Source organism: Anomalospiza imberbis, chromosome 4, assembly GCF_031753505.1.
Source record: "Anomalospiza imberbis isolate Cuckoo-Finch-1a 21T00152 chromosome 4, ASM3175350v1, whole genome shotgun sequence".
Lineage (NCBI taxonomy): Eukaryota > Metazoa > Chordata > Aves > Passeriformes > Viduidae > Anomalospiza > Anomalospiza imberbis.
Window position 1 is genome coordinate 1517633 of NC_089684.1, and position 21224 is coordinate 1538856.

At 38.5% G+C, this 21224-nt stretch overlaps 1 long non-coding RNA gene across 5 annotated transcripts in view; it reads left to right on the forward strand.

Annotated features, from left to right (window-relative positions):
- The window catches only part of LOC137472089 (uncharacterized), a 91297-nt gene that overhangs the window by 55199 nt on the left and 14874 nt on the right, over nucleotides 1-21224 (forward strand). The window contains exons 2-6 of one of the 5 annotated variants that reach the window (XR_010998013.1): nucleotides 4001-4146; nucleotides 14243-14321; nucleotides 17215-17286; nucleotides 19279-19434; nucleotides 20044-20475. This is a non-coding gene — a long non-coding RNA (uncharacterized lncRNA). Of the gene's footprint in view, nucleotides 1-4000; nucleotides 4147-14242; nucleotides 14322-17214; nucleotides 17287-19278; nucleotides 20476-21224 lie in introns of those variants that run through there. The other 4 variants (XR_010998010.1, XR_010998009.1, XR_010998012.1 and 1 more) reach the window with 4 other exon arrangements.

Consider the following 21224-nt stretch of genomic DNA (forward strand, 5'->3'; position numbering starts at 1 on the left):
TGGATATTGGCTAGAAAGCAAGGGCATGTAGTGATGGGACGAGGGGGAATGGCTTTAAGATAAGAGAGGGGAGGTTTAGGTTGGATATTGGCTAGAAAGCAAGGGCATGTAGTGATGGGACGAGGGGGAATGGCTTTAAGATAAGAGAGGGGAGGTTTAGGTTGGATATTGGCTAGAAAGCAAGGGCATGTAGTGATGGGACGAGGGGGAATGGCTTTAAGATAAGAGAGGGGAGGTTTAGGTTGGATATTGGCTAGAAAGCAAGGGCATGTAGTGATGGGACGAGGGGGAATGGCTTTAAGATAAGAGAGGGGAGGTTTAGGTTGGATATTGGCTAGAAAGCAAGGGCATGTAGTGATGGGACGAGGGGGAATGGCTTTAAGATAAGAGAGGGGAGGTTTAGGTTGGATATTGGCTAGAAAGCCTTCACTGTGAAGGTGGTGAGGCACGGAAAGAGCCTGCCCAGAAAAGCTGTGGGTGCCCCATCTGTGGGAGTGTTCACATCCAGGTTGGATGGGGCTCTGAGCCACCTGGCCTAGTGGAAGGTGTCCCTGCCCATGGCCATGGCATCAAGCTGGAACTCGATGATCTTTAGGTCCCTTCTGATCCAAACCATAACCCATATGGTTTTAGGATTCACAGCTAACTACTCATTGCAAGCTTTTGTCAGTAAGTAGTCTGGAAAACATGTATGTTTTAACTGATATGCCACGTATTTTAACTGTGTACTAAATGCATTAATTTTAGGTGTTATTAAAATTAATTTGAGGGTCAAATTTTAAAATGTGCTAGCCCTGTTTCTAGTGAAAAGTGATCTACTATGTTCTAAAGAAACCATTTAAGTCATAGAGGGTTCTTCTTGTTCATGATACGAAAAATTGAGTCATAGTTTTCAGTATTTTAACGGGCAGGTATCTCTACACTCTTCTGCTTTTTTCAGGAGTTGCTGTTGGTTTTCTCTGATAATAATTTTTGTTCTTTAAATCACAAGTTTTCTTTGCATTAAAAAAATATTCTGTAAGTAATGTTGATTATATTTACCTGTGATATGCTGAATATATTTCTTTTTGGACTGTTACTCAGTTATCCTGAGAAGTTGAAATATCTTTTTAGAGGAATAGGGACTTAATAAACAGGGAGAAAAGATCTAGTGGGGTCCTTTAGTGGACAAATATTTGATGGTTTGCCATGCTTAATTGTCTACTAGTCTTGTGTTGTGTGGCAAAATAGCAACCATGTGGACTAGGTACAAGAACAACTATTGTCTGAGATGCTGAAAATAGACCAGTTGATCAATTTACCACTTGTAACTCTAGCCTTACAGTAGGTATTTTCAGGGACTTGCTTTATAATGGCCTTTCTCTGTTCTAAAGTTTTGTACTATTATTATGTCTTGAGGTAAAGTGCAGATTGTGAAAAGATAAAATGCACAATGGAGAGGTCTGTGTTCTCAAACAAAACCTGAGGCTACATTTTATTTCCTGATTTCTGTTCTGCTCAGAATTGCACGGATCTGGAATCCTTGCTTCTATCAGGTAACTTATTACTGTGAGATACAGTAATTTTCCCTAAGTCTATGCAGAATGTGCATTTGCTTAGCTTTCTATGTTGGAAATATGTATTTCTAATTCTGCATTCAATTTTATGACTGTATTGGAAAAGGACAGTAAAGAATAATTTCCTGAGATAATCTTTCAGGATCCAAATTTTCCATGCTGGCCTGTTTTCAGGAATTTCCTTTTCATTGAAATATTTCCCAATCCATCTGTCTTCATGTCTTCCTCTGAGAATTAAAAGGGTGTTAGTAAATAGAAGGAATAACTTTTCTGTTTGTCTACTACTGCCAGGGCATCTCCTTGTACACACCTTTAACTTAGTGGTTTACACTGACTGTGCAAAATTTCTTTTTCTTGCACCTTGAACAATGAAGGTCTGTTTTATACCCAGGAGTTCGAAGTGCTTTGAATTCTGATTTTTGAAAACAATAAACTAGCTCAGAAGCTGTCCCATTGCTCCCATGCCTCCAAACCTTACCCAGAAGACTGAAAACTGGCTCTCTGTAATGGACTGGTAGATTTGCTGGTTCCCTTGGGATGCAGGCAAGGCACCAGACCTGAAGTCTCTCAGTTACAGTAGGCTCCTTATTGCAGGTGCACTGAACTCCTGTTTCTGTGATGCCATAGCCACTGCCGTAAGTCACTGAGATGCAGAAATGGCAGGGAAATGTGAAATTAGCACACTGAGAGATATTCTCTGCTCTGCCAGTTAACAGCACGATGTCTGCAGGGCAGGGACACCAGAGAGGCTGTGTCAGGCATTTTGGGTGCATGCAGAATTTAAAGCTATGAGCTAACAGAGATCTTTGCACTGGCAGTTGATTACTGGGGGATGCTTTCTGGTGACAAAGGAAATGTATTCCTACCTGTTTTGCCAGAACCACATTGGCCTGATGCAGACCACAAACTTTCCATGCTCAGACCGTTGCACATCCTATTGTCAATGCTGCATCTTGTGCCCAGAAAAAAGAGGGTAGTGCTGAACCTGCATGTGAAAATTAGATTAGAGGTTGATGTGCATATATGACATTTTAATATCTGAAGTTCCCAGTTATACGCAAGCATCAGTTTGAGACTTTAAAATTTTGTAATATGCATTAGGAGAACCTTTCTTTACTTTTTTTTTTTTTTTTAGAATTGCCCTGGTAAGCTCAGGATGTTTTCATATTGCTTTTTTGTCTCTTTTTCACACCTTCAAGACATTCTGAATATTATGAGTGGTGCAGAGTCAACTGAGTGCTAATTTCTCATTTCTTAGCTTAAACAGCTTGCTTTGTTCGGGTGCCTTTGCTAGCAAAAGTACAATTCTAGATCATCTGTCTTGCCAGCCTGAGAGCCCTCACCAACATCTAGTCCTCAGCAGTAACAATTTAATGCTTGGAAACAGCTTGATTTGATTACCAAGAACAAAATATACACTTACCCGTGTCTTGTCAAATGGGGCATAATTTAGCCTATACACTAATTACATTGTTACAACAAAATACCCTTATTTGTGGCTGCCTAAGGATGTAAGGGTGAATGAATATAGCAAATACTATTAAATAACTGATAGAGTCTAGGAAGAGGATAGTTGCTACAAATTCCCTGTCTGATCCTTCTAGTTACATGTAAAGGAAGCATAGAATTCCCCGAAAAGAGTCAAAAACTTTTGAGGAAATTTTTGAATAATACAAGGTCAAAATAGCAAAATTGCAGTTAAATTTTTAAAACAAAAAAAAAAAAAGAGAAAAAAGAAAAAAATCTGTTAAAAAACGAGCTGCTTTGTTCAGTTTTGCAGATTGTTTTCACCTGTTTAAATTTTTTCTCTTTTGCAGTGTATTCAAATAGATTACTTTAAGTTTTTTGCAGTAGATATATTTTTAATTTAAAAAAAGGTATTTAGTTATCTTCTGCCAGAAAAATGGTTAAAACTTATTTCTCCATACTCTAGTAGAGGGAAAACCAAAGATATTATAAGCTCACATTTTAGTTTTTAGAAGTAACCAGTTTTTCATTTTAAGAGAAATTGGTAAAATGGCATTTTTATTTCAATATAAATATGGCATTTTTATTTCAGCCGAACTACAGTAAAACCAGTGACATATTTTTCTTGAGATATAATTGATTTAGAACTGCAGGATGTGACTGGAAGGAAAAATAAAAAAGTTCTGCCATTTCACTAGTTAGAAAGAGGAAAGAAAGACCATTTTGTACGAAAGTCTCAGAGGGAAATCCAAAGCTAATGAAAAATTTCTCAGGTTGCAATACCTTTTTTTCTTTCTTTCTTTCTCCTTTGTTTTTTCTTTAGACTGCAGACATCTCAAACCATTTACATGAGATGTGGCAGGCAGGAATTGCTCAGCTTATAGGCACCCTTCAAAGGAGTGAAAACACAAAACCCTCTCTCTCGGGTTTTCCTAGAAAAGTTGAACTAAAGTTCTTTCTTTTCCACTTACACCTAGGCAGTCTGGGAGGAGAATGTTAACCACTGGTCCCTGGCAGCATATCCTGACTTCTGATCACTTATATTGAAGAATTTAAGTCACCCATTCAGAGAGAGTGCAAGACTGCCTGGAAGTAGAAAATACCACACACCACCTTAAAACAGGTAAGAAAGGTATTCCTGCTGATGCTTTAACAATGGAAGTGGTGTCTTCATTTAACAAGTGAAAATTTAGATAATTGAACACTAAAATATTTATTTAACCTGCATATTCTTTCTTAGAAAAAAGGATTATTTTTGCTTAAAAGGGAGAATGTAATTCATGTATTCCTGAGCTTAAAACGATTTGTTTTGTAGCTTTTGTGTGTATTGTGAAAAAAGAAATACTGTGTAAACCAGAAAACATTATCTTTCATGTCAAGCACAGAAGTTTTTCTTACCGTGCAGTGTTGCGTAGCTTCCAGTGTACGACACAGCTCTCATTTTGCCAAGGCATGCGCAGCGGGTTTGTAGAATGCTGCTGCTTGGGAATTAATGCTAAGGAGTAGTTCTGCCATTTGTGCTTTTACCAGAACAAATCTGCACTATCTCCCTTTCTGCTGGGTTTTGGATTGACTGGTTATTTATAAAATATTTGCAACTTCCTCAGATGCTTCAGTTCTACAAAGTATTGGAAGAAGATAAAACCAGTTAAAACATACTGTATCCTGCACCTCTACCTCTGAAAGTGGAGTGACAGCAATTGAGGATCTTTTCCATTCAGATTTTCTGTGCAACCCCGCCAAAACTTTTTTTTTTCTGTAGAGAATGTTGAAATTCTGATAATTTTCTATAGCAGCCATTCTGTAACGTGGTTTCAGGACAAATGTGTTCATCACATTTGTGAATGCCCTATCCTACAGGACATACCTATAGATTTTGATTTGGAGTGTGTCTAACCTAGAAATGCTGTCTTTGCTTTTGTACACAGCAGTATGATTCTGCTGATTGAAGTTGTTGTGGTTTTAGAGAATCTGTGCTGTTTAACCCATATTATCTTGTAAATTCAAAAGACTATTGGTCACCTATAAGTCCTGACTCGTGACTGTCTTTCCAAAATGTTTGTTTGGCTGGTGTTTTATGTGGCAAGAGAATGAATGACAAGCAGATATCTTTGACAACTCTTCTGAAATGCTCAGCTGAAATGCATTGGCTTGCTGCTGAGAAACAAAGGTTCTGTTTTCTTGAGACAATTATAGTAATTTTGACATTTTTCTACTATAAAAACCTTCTACACCTTAGCGGAGGGTACAAACGTGTTTGTGACATACCCGTTTGTGAGATGGGGTCTGTTAATGTTTACAGGCAGGGCAAGTTCTTATTTCTTCAAAGCAGAAATGTAATAATTGTGCAACCACCAATGGAAAATGCTCTGTGAGTACAGGATGCTTCCTACCTGCTTCATCTAACCTCATATTTCCACACCGTTTGTATGTATGTAAGGATCACAGATTCTGAACTGCCTTCTGTTTCCTTTGGATAGACTTAATTTTTGCAAGCAACACAGCCTTTTACAAATAGCACGTTTTATATTTTGCCCAGAAAGATACAGAAATACCCATTGGCTCAAAATACAGCTGTTCAAAGAACAGTCTGTGAGGGTGGTCAGGTACAATAGCATGTCCACACTGACCAATACAAACTTCATAACTAAAATATGCAAGACATAGGTTTCTGTATAGAATTGGCATATAATATTTCTTCCAAGAGAATTAAACCTACATTTTTTTTTCTGACAGTGTACCCAATGTTCTTTCGTAACCACCCACATATCCTGTTGTTAGAATAGTCTGCTTTTTTACTGCAGAAAAAGTCCAAACCTTTTTTAGAAAGTAATTTGCAGGTAGTAGAGATTTTGCTTAATCTGTGAGATTCTCTGTAAATCATTTGTGAATGTAGTGTTAGTCAACTTTTGAACAAGTTTATTGAAATCTAATATTTTGATTTTTTTCCTAACGCAGACAATTTTTTTTCTAATTCATTCCACAATTTCACATTTTCTAAGCTAAAATGCTCATGGCTTCAGACTCACATTTACTGGTGATCCTACCCAGCTTTTCCAGAGACTTCTGATTTCCTTTAAGGTATTGTCCATTAAGTTTTTTTTTTTTTTTCATTCTTCAAAAAAGTGGAAGCACAGAAAATCTTGTTCTTTTTTATTCTATTAAGGTTTGGGTTTTTTTTCATTTGCATCATACAAAGTTTTCCCCCTTTATTCTGCAATTTCTTGTTCTCCTAATTTTGCTTCTCCTGTTCTTTGTTTGCCCAATTCACATTTCTTTCTTACAACACCTGATGACTATGGATACATTTGGTTATGTACTTTCAGTCACTCCAGAGGAAGTAAAAATAACAAAGATTGTCTGAAATGAGTCACTGTTGAGTAATTGGCTGTGCAAAGAATCTATTTCCTATTTTAATGAAGAAGGGGCCCTGCGAGGAAGACAGAGACCTTGGTTTAGTCAACGTTATATTGCAGCATTTGTTCATGATTCATTTTCTAGACTTTTAAATTTCTCTAGTGTTATTCTTGCAATGAGTTTTAGTGATAAGCCTCAAAATGAAAAGTCCCTTGAATTGTGAATCCTCTGCATATTAATGTGAACAAATGGGTTGTCTTCTCAAATTTAAAATACAAAACCAGCCTGGAAGTCTCTCGCTGTAAATGGACTCAGACTTCATGCTCTTCTGCAATTCAGTCTTTGCTTGTTTTTGTGCAGAACAGTGTCATGTTCTAGCCCAGTAAGGAGTGACCCCACGCACCTGAGAAATTTCCTTATTCAGTCCATGATTTGTTCATCTGGTGCTTCTGGCCATGCAGGACTGGGACCTGGGGTATGGAGCTCAGCTGGATAGCTTCATCCTTACACTATGTGGAAAACTCCTCTAAAAAACTCACCTGTGCTTACCGTAGCCACACCTGTCCCCTGTGTGGTACTCAGAAAGAATCAATGCCTTTGTTGCCTCCATGACCTGAGAAGAGCAACCAAGAAGACGGCCTGAGAGTTGCAACAATCTGAAATTATGTTCACAGTTCCATGGAAAGTATTTTCTGATATGCAATTAATTAGTAACTTCAGCACATCACACTGTCTGCAGAACATTGCAGCAGGAGTTGAAAACTGGGGTGGTTACATCCATCCGCTAATAGTTGTAGGGCAATAATTACAGTAAAAATGCTTGAGATTTTGATTATCTGAAACCTATACTGTAAATATCCAATAATTGTTCCATATACCATGTGGGGAATCTGCTGGTTGGGTGTATTTCTCTCTGTGGCCATCACAGAGGGCACTGGAGGTTACCAGCCTGACAGTCTAAGCACCAAGTCCTTCTCTTGATAAGAGTTGTGAGATCCATGCCTGATATTTACCAAGCTGGCAACCAGTGAGAGATTTGGCTTTTTTAACTATTACTGGCAGGAAAGTGGAAGGGCAGTAAGTAGATTTGTTATAATATGGAAGCTACACCTGACAATTTTGGGATCTTCCAGAGAGCCTGGAGAGAGTGAAGCAAAAAGCTCAAGCTCCTTCTGCAGAAATTTCCTCTGAAAGCTAATACCATCATGCTGAAGAGCACAGTTATAGTTGACCAACTCCTTTTGAAATAATGGTATGACAGCTCCACATAAAACAACAATGAACAAAAGAAGTTGTCATGTCCTCTTTTTCATGTTTCTTTATCTTCCCAATATATAACAGAACTGGTTACCTTTTGCATCTGCTCTGTTCCTTGAGGAAGCTGCCCAGTATGCAAGAACTTGTCTTGATAATTTTGCAATAGTTTTTTCTGCTTTTACTTCCTTTGGATAAGATGGATGGTATGTTTATGTTAAAATCAGAGGAGTATTTATGTTCAGCCTCTAAATGCCTTGAATTTAGATGTATGTTTTTGAATTTTTGTGCTTAATACAGAATAAGAGCTTTAGGAAAATGAATATAATATGTTCTAAGGCTGAGCTAATTCTTGTGAAGTCGTTTGATTGCAAAAGTATAGCTTGATTGTAATTAAATCTGCTTCTTTCTTTTGGTCACCAGGTTATAATTGGAATTGAAATTATGTTTTCCTAATTAGAGTGACTAGTTCTAAGCAAGATTTCCATTCTCACCAGAAGTATTCTGGAGCAGCTTATATCTTAAAATGGGGTCCAAACTGTGCAACTTGATGATTCTTGAATTTTTTCAATGTTTTCAGAATTTCTTTCAGAATTTCTTTTGACAAGCCAGTATTTTCAGAAGGCCAGGAGCCATGTTTGCAAAATTAGGATTAGTTTCTGTTTTGGTTGTTATTTTTGTGTTATATTTAGTTGTTATTTTTGGGATCTTGCTAACAACAATTGACTTAGGTTTAGTAGTTCTGTAGACTACATTGTTTTAATTTCTTCTATACTGAATTCTGAGAGAATATTGATGAAGAGTACTGTAGGAAAAATTATCTGAGGGCAAAAGGTGATTTATGCTTCCTCTACTACTTTTAGAACTGGGTCAATTAAGGGATTATCTATGGTAATACTTTTTTCATTTCTGCTCCTACATTACACTTTCAAACTTCAAATTTTCATCTTAAGAGTACTTAGGAATTCAGGTTCATAGGATTAGGACAGGAAAAATTGACACAAACCTGATATGACTTTGCTAATGTGATATATGTGTTTGTGATGTTCTGCCTCAGGCATCTGACAGTGGTTAATTAATCTTAGAAAGTCAGGAAAAGACACTCATATGCTTAATTTTAATATGATTTAGTGCTTTCTTGAGCTGAAAGCTCACTATAACACTGGGTTTCAGTGGTTGACTAGGATGGAGAGAAGTAAAGTACTTCAGGAAATTCTAAACAGAGAAGAAACCCAAGTATTTATCACAGCTAATTATGAAATGTCACGTTAAATGCTGTTATGGCGGTGGTCTGACTATCTGGTCTGTATTCTTCAGGGACTTAAAATTCCCTGTGACCTTCCTCCACTGCATCCAAACGAATCTCTGAGCTAAAATGCAGCTCAAAGACATAGGCAGCTTTTTAAAAGCTTCTTGGAGATCTGTAATGTTGTGAACTGAGAGTAGACAGAGGGGTCTCCAAGACAAGGGCCTTCTCCAACTCCATCATCTTTATCCTTAGGTCAGAAGGGGGGCTGAACTCTCCTGTCATTGTTGGATGATTCCCACTGAGATGATTGATTTTTATTGATAAAACTCAGGCTAAAACAATATCCTGTAGTGCTGGTTTGTGTCTTTTGTAGTTTCTATATTGCATATATTGTTGTCTAAAATGAGACTTCCCAAAACCAAAGATTGGTTCTGTAGATGAAGCAAGAGTACAAAAGATGTATAACCTACAGGTAAATTTCCCTAGAAAAGCTCTTCAAGGACTTTTAAACTGTTATTTTAATCTGACTATGTTTTACAGAGGACAAATGTTGTAATTATTAATGGCTGTAGTATTTTCAGATCTGGAAGATACAATGTGACATTATAATTCTCCTATGTAACATAGGTACTAAAGGTATATTTTATTGAGCCTATTAATGTAGTTGTTTATTCTTTGGTGCAATTTAGAGTATGGGAAACGTGCAACTAGATAATGTAATCTGAAGAAAATAAGCTCTTGTAAATCCTTGTGCTTCAGCATTCAGATAGCTAATACAGTGCTTATACTATAATACTGTTTAATACTATTAAGCTGTCTAATATTGTGTTCATGTATGGCACTATTTGTTTATTGTGTTAAATAGAAATGTTATTTATAATTAAAGTGTTTATTAAATAAACATTTAACGTTATTAGTTTCCATCAGTGATCAGAGGAAGGAATGCAGACAGTAAGAAGTAAAACATGTCCTGTACAATGTGACTTTCTTATTACAGAGTTCTGCAGTTCCTGGAGTTTTGGTTAACAGGTCCTTGTTATGAAGTGCAGCTATAATTTTCACAGGTTAAAGGCCTCTAACGTAATGTAATGACTGTTGTACCCTTACAATGCTGCTGCTGCATTCTTCCAAATCAGCCTAAAATGCAAGACACTTTAGTGCATGATTTAAAGCTAAGGGAGAATTCACCTTGTATTTGATTTCAAAATCTCAGTGGTGATATAAATGTGTTGTGCTATACTTCTTGTTTCAGCAACATTTGAAAAAAACCCAAAAAAAAAAAAACCAAAAAAAAACCCCAACCAAACAAAAACAAACAAACAAACAAAAACAAAACCAAAACCCAAACCCAAACAAAGACACCCACAAAAAAACAGGGCTCCAGCTGAAAATGATACTAACCAAAACGTTCAGTCTGAGGTACTGGGTACTGATGATTCAGGTATTGTAAAAATAAACTGGGTTTTAAATTGTAAATTAAAGAGACAGAGCACATTTTCAGTTTATTTACGGAGGAAAATTCTTCCTTCCTCATAAGTTACTGTAAGGGATCTGCTTATGTCTGAGTCTGCTTGTGTCTAAAATATGTAGATCTGACCAGGCTGGTCTGCCAGTTCTTTCTCACTGCAAGTGGGTCACCCAGTGTCTTACATAATCTGGAGCATATCTGAACACTTGGGATAGCAAGACCCAAGTATTTGAATAGGAATTCTAAGATATGGGCTTTTACAGCTGGAACAGATTTAGTGTTTTCTTCCTTACTTCCCTTTTCTCTTTTCTTTCCCATTATTTCAAGCTGCAGCAATGATCAGCTTAATTCTAGTATTTGAACAAGAGAGTCCTAGAAACCATCTCTAACAAGCAATAAGGTATTCAGTTTCTTGTCTTCCTCTTTAAAGTGTAGAACTGTTAATTTCATTGTATTTCTGAGTACCTTGTTAAGGTGAATGTATCTGCACTTCATGGATCTGTCCAGTTGTTTAATATACTCTGTTTAGAAACTTTTCCTGATACTGAATCGAAACTTTCTCTGGCAACATTTTGTCATAGACAGCACTCAGACACTCCTAAACAACCCTACTCATTTCATTCTTCTGTAGTCTCTCTTCAAAAATGAAAGTTTAGAACTGAAAGACAAAACTATCTTTAAGGATTCAATACGTAATCTTTTATATTCCCAAATTTATTGGAATTCCTCTGCTAAGGTATAAAAACAAAGCTGCAATAAGGAAATCTCCAGTGATAGAAATATAGGAAGGAATTATGGAAAGCTAGATCATGAACGAAATATTTTTTTTACATTTCAGTTCAGGAAGTTGCTTGAGGGTAAATTAAACTGAATTCTTCAGCTAGCTGGGGTATTGGTGTCTTAGTTTCAGAAATTGTTAATGAAAATAATACCAGCTATTTATTTCACTTCTGCTGAAATTATTAAATAGGGTGCCCTCATGGATACTTGGACTTTTCCAAGGGAACTGGCCCAAAAACTTTAGAGGTTACAGGCCTGATAAATACATTTTGCAACACTGTCACATGAAAATGCAAGGCAATCCTCATCCTCAATAGCTTAGTTACTTGTAATTCATATTAAGTGCACAAGGGAAATTTATACAGACTTTGTGATGTCTATATGAAGTTGTAAATGGAAAAGTCTATAATTCAGTCCATTGAGGGACTGTAAGAATATGTATGAATAAAGAAATACTGAACTTTCTTGTGGAAACCTTAATGCTGAAAAGCAAAAAAAACATTTCCTTAGAAGACTTGAAATGCCTCTTAATCTGCAAAGAAATCTGACCTGTGTTGAGAACTAGTTACAGAAGCAGACGTAACAGCGCTTTCTCTGGCTTTAAAGATTCGTACCTATATTCAACTAACTAAATGCTAGATGAAACATGATCATCCTAGATCATTCCACCAATGATATTTATCACTTGAGTGCAACAGAAAACACCTGGCCTATTTGCCTTCCTTAGGAGTGCTCGACTGTGTCGGAGTCAACAGGATGTATACACAGTAGAAATTTGGCAAAGACGTTTTGTTTATACTAAAATAGATAGTTGAGTTAATTATGAAATGGGAGTGGTGATTTTTAGATGCTTCCACCAAATGCCAGTTTCTCCATATGTTTTTGAGCAGCTTGGAAGAACTATGCCAATTTCTCCTTATGTTTTAAGAAGCTTGGAAGAGCTATGCAATGGTAGCTCTTAAAAGTTAAAATACTGCTGAAAGCTTTCCTCATAAAAGTCATCATACATCATGAACTGCCAGTTTTCTGCTAATTTCATGGCCGTGACTTCAGAAGTCCCAAAATCCACTAGGCAGTGATTTTAATCTTTATTTAGGATTCACTTGTAGCTAATATTGTTTAAATTCTCTATGCCTCCTTATTTTCCTCCCCCATCTCTTCCTTCTGTCAGCCCTTCATCCATTTGCCTTAAAGGCCCAGGGTGGATGAGTCAGTGATTCCAATCTGTATTTGCTTAGATACCAACTCCCTTTTAGGGATAGCATTATGGTGCTTTATCTCAGTAGGTAGTCATGCTTTTTGAACAATTTTGACATCTGGAACTTTCTTTTATTAGATATAGACTGCTGCACTCCTCTCTATATCAAAAATAAAGCAGGATCTCTGGCTATGCTTTTTAAAAAAATCCAAAACACAAACAACCCAGTTCTTGCAGTATCTTGCTGCACAGATATCACCAATGAATAGACAAACTGGTTTAATCTTGTGTGGATCCCTCACTTTCTTGTCTACTTCTTGGTTGTTCATTCATATGTGGTCACTCGAGCATGGGTCTCCTTGCCTTCCTACCTCTCCCTGGTCCTCACCTCTTCTGCACAGCCAGGAAACCCTGGACACTGACCCTGCCAGACCTTATAGCTCTGCATTTTACCTTGTGTGACTTGATAGTTTGGAGGGATGCTAACAGTACGTCTCTCCCTTGCTAAATAAAGAACAAACCGCAGATATCTGGCATAAGAGAGGCTAAAAATCCAAAATACCTGATGAGAAGCAGACCTTTCATGCTGCCAACACAGCAACAGCTGAGTGCTCTTGCAGGCATGATGTTTCTGAAGCACCCTAAATGCCATGATTGCTTGATGCCCTGGAGCTGCAGCCACATGCCAAGATTAGGGAGGTCTCACTTGGAGGACGTGGGGAGGGAGGGAACATTTTTCACCCTTCTTAATTGTCTCATCATCTGTCAAGCCAGGAGAAACCTGGAAGGGGAACACATGATGGTATTGTTCTGTGTTAATTATTTTCTAATTAGGCAAAGCATTGAAAATGCTTCTGTCTCTTTTAAAATCTGGTATTTTGTGCTGTGGCTACTACCAAACGTGAAGTTTTTTGAGTGAACAGAATAATTTCATGTGTGTTGAGGTGTGAGGTGACCTCATTATTCCTAAATCTGTTCCTGTTTTGTAGCACTCCTTATTCAGCTCTACTCTTTCAGCTGCTCAAGTGTTTTTATTTCTGCTCTGGTTGTGTAACTGATTTTTTTTGAAATGTCAGAATCACGGCAACATAAGTCGGTTAGTTGAACCAACCTGGCAGAGATTTAGCTGCTCATAGATAAGACAATAATAGAGCAATATTAATCGGGGTTTGTGGCTTAATAAGATAAGAAGAAATACTTAACAGGTTTTACTTTGATGGAAGGCTGTTGATTAATGCAAGACATGCTTCATTCCAGCTGAGACTTCTGGTAAAGACATTTAAAAAATTATCATTTTGCCTTTGCTTGCACAGAGTCAGCACTTCAGAGAAGTATTGTGTTGAAAACTCTGACAAATGGTATTCCTTGCCTGCCTTAGAAGGGTGTGTCACAGGGAGTGTTAGTAGGCACTCTGCAGCCTGTGCTCTCCAGGTGCGCGTCTCCAGGGCGATGCTGCTCCCTTCAGCCCTTCATGCTTTTGCTTTTGCTGAGGACTGTGCTGCTGGAACTGTTCATCTGAAAGTGGGGCACCTGTTCACTCTCAAGGAAACAGAAGAAGTCTTTCTCAAAGCTCACTCAGTGGGCTCCAGGCAGCCTTGCTGGTCGTACTTAGTAGAGTTAGTTTGAAGAAGGAGATTAGATGACTACATTGCAAATGCTATGACAGGTTTCTTATGCTAACTTGAAAGTTTTACCATTCGGACCTCCAGCATTTAAGGGCCACATGCGAAACAAGATTCCAACTACGCTGCTTGAGAACTCTCTGCCACCTCCTGAGTAGTTCCTGTGGGACGTGTTTCTCTAAATAATGCATCCCACCTTTTGTACAATCAACCACTCATTAGAAACTTCCTGGCTCCAGTGGTTTTTGCCTGCTTTCATTCTCTGCCAGTCTCTCTTGATTTCTTTACTAGCTTCAATATTCTCTGCTGACTGCATGTAGCTTTGGAGCGCTTGAGTGAGTTGGTGATCTGTGGGGTTTTTAACAAGCAGGTAAGTTTCCTGACAAAGTGTGCTTCTTGAGTTAAAGGTGTAGTGCCTGTGACACATCTATGCTTGCAATAATAACTGCCACATCTACAATTACAAGCTTTTATAAGTCCAACTGCCTCCATTTCCTGTTGCGTTGAAAATAAATCGAGATGAAATTTGAAGTAAACTAAGCTGGCAAGAGGATGCAAAAATTTCAGTTTGGCATCATACATTGCTACCAATTCAGCGATGTAAATTATTTAATTGCAGTCTGCAGAAGATGATGTAAAAGAAAAAACACACTATGTGCCTAATTTTTTTAGGGGATTTTCATGAACTGGAGTTGTTTGGGAAAAACTAAGACATTTAAATGTCTACTGCATTACACTTTTCAGCTATTAAAACCTATTTTCATGTAAGAAAATTGAAGGAAAATACATTTTCTCTTTAAACTTTGCATTGTTTGATTTTGTCACTTCACCTTTTAATCCCCTTTCATATAATGTTGTGATGTGTAACAGAAGCTTATGTTTCAATTTTCATCCCTGTTTAAACAGAGAAAGGCTGTGACACTGGGAGCAGGCAGTTTTGGTGTGACTGAGATAAAGCTGACAATAGGAAGTTATAGGGGAGTGGTTTCTGCCTCTTCATTGCCAGATTTCCACCACTTACCTTCATGCTTGTTGTCTGAGTGATGCTGCTTTCCTGCTGCTGGTACAAAAAGTCCTTTGATAACCCTGTGTGACAGTTAAACACTACGAATTGTCCTCAGCTGGGAGGCTGCTTTGTGGTCATTTAGGCACCTCCAACTTTGATGCTGGATTAGGTAGTCCCTCTAAGAGAGGTACCTCTCGACGCCTGTGCTTTTCAGTATTGCAATATTCATCTGTTGGTCTCCAAGGTGAATCTTAGTCATGGGGTTTGAAGTGCAAAGGACCTGAATAGCTACAGAATGTGCTCAGGGCAGTGAGCACCCCTGAGTCCAGACGATGTTTGCTCAGGTACCTGTGTAGCCTTTCTGATAGTCCTGAGGCCTGTTGTAAGCTCTTATGGTCTTAATTAACCCTGGCTTGCTGGCTATTTGGAGGGATGCCAGATACACGTTGTGCTGCAGAGGAAGGCTGGGTGGAGTGATTTATTTGCTGAAGAGAATCTTGGTCTGTCAGCTGTTGGAGTGAAGAAAGTAGCCCTTATAGATGGGTCAAAAAGCCATGTATTTTGTTAGACCAGAGCAATTTCATCTTTCTATTATCCTTTTCTTTTTTAAGCCCTTTTTAATTAAAAATTAAATTGGGTGACAGTTGTGATTCTTGAGAATGCATCATTAGTGAAATAAAAAGTGTCCCTAAAGAAAGAAGTTGCTGAAGTCATTTTTACACATAAATCTTGGTATAACTGCCAAAAACAAATCTGTATGAGAAACCTCAGAGGAGAAAGCAACAGGGGGATATTACTCTCAAGCTCTTTATTTTATCTTCTCTCATTTCCAGTTCAATCCCATTTGTTTGTGTTTAGGGGGATTATTCTGTATGTCAGTATTTGCAGTGCTTAGAAAAAAAGGGACTGCTAAGCAGCCTGGGATTCTTCAATGTTTCTCCACATACACTGTTTTTAATTGGCACAGAGGGAGATTGGAGAAATGAGACACGATTAAATGCACTATGTACAATAGATTAATTAAAATTCCTCTCTGTTGAAGGCTTTATCTTACTTCAAGAGTGTCTGCAATTGATATGAAAATGCCAAGGACCTCTGTTGAAACTAGATGACAACCAGAAACTTTGGTTTCACATTGAGAAAGCACAATTTTGTCTAGATTTTAAATTTTATGAGAAACTTTTTGGTCTAAACACTTTTGGGATATGAAGGCCTAAGCTTAGCAACTTGTTCCTGGTCTTTGGGTAAAACTTGTAGGACATGATTTTGAACAAACACCAAGCAAGATTCGAAAAGGCATCACTAAAACATTAATTTCCTGTAGAGGATTTTACTGCATGATAAGTACCTGGTTCCCAGGAGATCTGAAAATCAGATCTCCCATTTCTCTGCCGAACTACAGATCTGGGAACATACCTTCACTGGGTATATTATCCCTTAAACCCTGGTTGCTACAGTCCGTTTGTGGAAACTGTCACCTTTGTGAAAGGAGGTACTGGAGCCATGGGAAGTTCTACCCTGAGCACAGAGAAGTAGGATTTGGCTCAGCCAGTGTTGACTGAGAACTGCATAATGAAGCCCTTTTAGGATTTATTAAAAACTGTATTGCTTTCTGAGAGGAATTTGCATCATTGTTGCTTCTTTCATGAGAAATAATATAGACTGCTTGTGCTTGTCTCCCTTTCATGGTACTGTAGGATTCTTCAGGAAATACTGGTGTCTAGCATAAATTTTCTTGGAAAATGCAGCCTCCAGATGTCATGGTAGTCATTGACATTAAGCTGTTCTGGTCTAGATAAAAACATGGATAATATAACATCAGGATTTTTCTTACTTTGTTAAAAACCACAGCTATTATTCACAGCACTTATAAAGAGTTGCCTAGTAGTCCCAATTTACCATATTGCCCTTGTGGGAAGGTAATGCTGTTTTTGGTTTTGTGGTTGGGGAAGACTGAGCAAAAAAGCAGTTGTATAAATTAATGTACCAAATGAAAGATCAGCTGGGAAGTCTTATCTATCAATCTCAAATCATCTCAGCTGTTGCTAGTTGAAATCTCCCTTAGCATTTTCCACAGGGAAAGTGCTAAATAAGAACAGAGTGCTGAAAAACATGCCCAGCTTAATTTGTAAGGCTGTTCCTACAAGCTTCCTATCACATTACAATATGTCCTTCAGAGTTCTCTTTAAAATCACAACAAAAATAGCCAAACAAGTCCTTCTCTTTGGTGATTTCATGGCTTCTGTTTCTTCCTCAGAGAAGATCAAGTCTGAAGTTTCTCTGACTTCGTCTGAAATTGTAGGCATGATCAATTTGTTTAAGAAACCTTGTAAGTACTTGACTGCTGGAGCACATGGTGTCCTGTCATTCCAAAGCTCACTGTTAAGTTTCTGTGGCTTAGTCTGGAACACTTCCAGCGGGGAGCTGGCTGAGGGGGGAATGCGCTGTGCTTCTTGTTTCTGAGTAGGAGCTGCTGCTAATGTATGTGCTGCTTTTGTCCATTTTTATGGCAGGTAGAATAAGCAGTGTGCGTGTGAAGCACAGTCAAATTCAAACCAGAGAGGTTATTCTGGTTAATGTTTTTGCCCTGAGGTATCACTTGGGGGTTTCTGCTCCACTGTGGGAAACTTTACTCCTCCATTTGTGTTACGTCAGATGCTGTGCTTTACCATGCCTTTTGAAATGGTCCTTTTAAATGAAGAAAGTTTAGAATTTATGGATTTAATTTTTTAAGTAAATAGAAAAATACATGCTTTTTTTTATGGTCATCTGGATTCTTTTTCAAACTTGTCAAAAAGTTGGTTATTTTAAAGCTTAATACTGTAGTTTTAATTTTGATGGGTTTTCCTATCAGTTCTCAAGTATCTTTCAGTTGCTCTGATACTGACTTAACATAATTCCATTTTTATTTTTTTGCTTTGGATTTGCAGGGATTCTTTGACAAACTCAGAATTTGTTTAAGTTAAATGTGAATGGACTGAAGCAGTGTTAAGTTTGCACTTCTGTGTAAATAGCAAGCATGCTGTCAAGCAATGGCGTTGGATTCATGTAGTGGTGTCCTGTTCACCTGTTTGTTTGGGGGGGTTGGGGAGGGGAGAGTCTGGGGACAAGGGGCCATCCAAAGTGTTTATGATAAACAAGGCTTGCTTTTACTGTGACATGATGGTTAACACTGTTATATGACTAAAGCTTTAGTCTGTTTTCAGATTTCCCCATTATATATCTATTCCAGTTCAGAAGTAAATGGTGTCTCTGTTTCCTCCGGATTGCATGATGTTCCTCGTGAGCCTGTGGTACTGAAAAGGCATTAAGGGGGGAAAAGACCCTCACTTGATCACCAGGTGCCCTTCAGAGCAAGGCATGAAGCCCCCAGGGAAAGAAAAGAGAAATAAAGGAATGTAAAAAGAGCCTTTACTTCTCCCCAAGTTATTTAATCAGCTCCAATTACAGATTTAAATGATGGAAGTAGTAAGAAGACTTACTTTGTATGTACTGTTGAGGAATTCATGTAGGAAGAAGAGACACAAGTGTTTGAAATACCTGGCTAGCTCTCTGTTGTCATCTGTTAATAATTCACATGGCTCTTTCATTTCTATTTCGTTGAGAAAAAGAGAGTAGGTTTGACACAAAGAAGCTCTTAACTTCCTTTGTAAAGGAGTGGGAGAACAGCGTGTCCATTCAGTACAAAGAAAAGAATTTACTTTTGTGAAGTTTTCAGACTTTTTTTGTTTTCTTTTTGTTGGCAGCTTCACCGGTGGATTGTGGGAAGGAAACTCTGTTTCTCATGTGGCTTTTACACTTGTGTTAGCTATTATTAGTTAAGCCATAGCTGAGCTGCAAATTCCAGGCCCAGACTTTCCCAGAATTTAGTGCCTGCTTTTATAGGGAATCATTTGCTCTACAGTTACCCCCAAATAAAATGGTGCATTGCTGTCTTGCCTTATACTGGGTTTGTGGTGGATCTCTGTAGAGCACTACCACAGAGGCTTAAAAAGCCCTGGCAGACAGTTGCAGGGGTTGAGTCTAATCCACTGTCATTGAGACACTTCTCTGAAAGTTGCTGTTCTAGGAAACCTTTGCCTATAATCACTGCCTTGTGTAATTGACTAAGGATTAGCTAAATTACATATGTTTCCTCTGAGAATATTGTGTGTCATGGATGGGATTAAAAGCAGAAAGGTAGAGAATATCTACAGTTTGCCAGCATTCCAGCTGAAGCGAGTGATGACATTTCTGCATGCTTTGGTGGTCTTGTTCACAAAACCTGCTTTCCTGCTAGGGCTTTATTTTGTCTTTTCTTTAGGTCTCTTTTCTAGCCTAGTATGTGCAATGGTTTCTGAGCTCCCTTGCGCTCAACAAACTTACTCCGGGTGAAGAGCAAGTTTTGAAAATGTTATGCAATTAAAATCTTGGTAATATCTTGCCTGGGATGTTTTTTTGTTTCTGTTTCCCTAAGAAGGATACATTTTATAAAGAGGTAAGTATGACTTATCTTACTCCTGCATAAGTATTAGCAGAAATCTAAAAGATGAGAATGTGAACACAGCTGATCTATTTATCCAGGTTCTCTCTACTTAGGATAATAATGCTTGCTATAGATGGAACATGAAGTTTTAATAACTATTGGGTGGAGACAGACACTAGTTGTCTCACCTGGTAATTTGTAATGAAGGCATTCATTATTTTTGTCCTTTAATATTTCTTTCAGAGAAGCTGGAATGCATGGTCTGCCTGCCTGTCCCCATGGGTCAGGACTAAATTGCAAATTACTCCTCTGGTGCTTGAGCAGACTGGCTGCTGTTGGAAATGTGACACTCAGCTATGTGGAATTCTTGTCTGTACCAACCTTGCCATGTCTGAATTCATTTTTCCTAAATTACTAAACAACTTACACTTAATGAGTTTCAACTAATTAGTACCTCTTGCTTTGCTATACCTGTAAAATTATACTTCATGAACTAATTAGATATCTCAACTCAGTTGACTTTTGTCCTCTTGTTTACTGGTTTCTTACTAGATAGTGAGATTAAAATCTTGTCATCTTATTTCAAAGATGCAATCTCGTCATGTTCTTCTCCCATTACAGACTGCCTTTAATTCTTATTCTGGAACGCTGTTTCCTTAAAGGAGGTGTCCTCTTTATCCTGTGGAGCAGAGTATCTGTCCCATTTCACAATACAGCCCAAAGCAGGGATGACCAGCTGCTCTGTGGCTACACTTGCCCCAGCTGATGACTTGGGTGCTGAGGATAATAAGAGGCTGACACTGCAGAGGGTGCTTGGGGTATCCTGAGGAACAGGTACAGACAAACCTTACCAGTCTGGTGGCATGGTCCAGGAGGGCAGGGCAGGGAGACACAGCTGTTCTCCGTGAGGTCAGGTCCTCGGCACTTACAAGCCATGGCATGGAGCCCGTTCCAGCAGAGGAGAGCAAAGTCCTGGTTTGGCAAGGCTGCCTGGATGACTGTGCCCTTGCCCATGAACACCTTGAGGGGCTTACAGCCAGCTTGGTTTTCCGTGCTGTAGATCTTGGAACAAAGTCTGTTTTCAGTAAAAGAAACAAAGCAAAGTAAGCCCCCTTCCCCCTTCAGTTTGGGCTGCTTCTGGTAGAAAGCAAGTAATGGTGGTGATGCCTCTGTGTGTGCTCCCCAGGCAGGGGTCTTAGAGCTGCTGCTTGGGATCCCGCTGTGCTGTAAGCACTGTGTTTCCACCACGGCTGCAAAGGGTCATGTCTTTCAGAGAGTTTGTTTCCTGGGGGCTCTGAGGACTTTTCTACAGGAAGTTTTGTGACAGACAGTTTAAGTAAACACTTGCTATTATTATAAGGAAGCAACACAGAATGCTGTATCTTCTGATCCTTCCTGGGACTTTGCACACGTTTTAACAGCCATGCTTTCTTCCCCCTTTCTTGGTCCCAGCTAATTTCAAATCCTTTGGTTAATGGGCTTTTGGCCTCTTTTACAGTGATGTGCAAGTGCATTTGGTGTCCATGCAGCAGTGGACTGCCTTAAGTGCTGCCAGGCTGAAACACTGACCAGCTGGCAAAGCCTGCAGCTGGCTATCAGTTGCATGGATGTACAGATCCCCAAGGCACCTTGAGGAGCAGATACAGGTAGATAGCCCATTTCAGCTTCTATCCAGTGTCCCCTTGCACTTTGTTCAGAAGGTTTTATTTAAGTAAAGCTGCTGAAAACATTTCCCTCTGCTTTTAGAAGAACTTAGTAAAAATATGAGAGTATTTTTAAAAGCCATTCAAGTATCTGTTTAT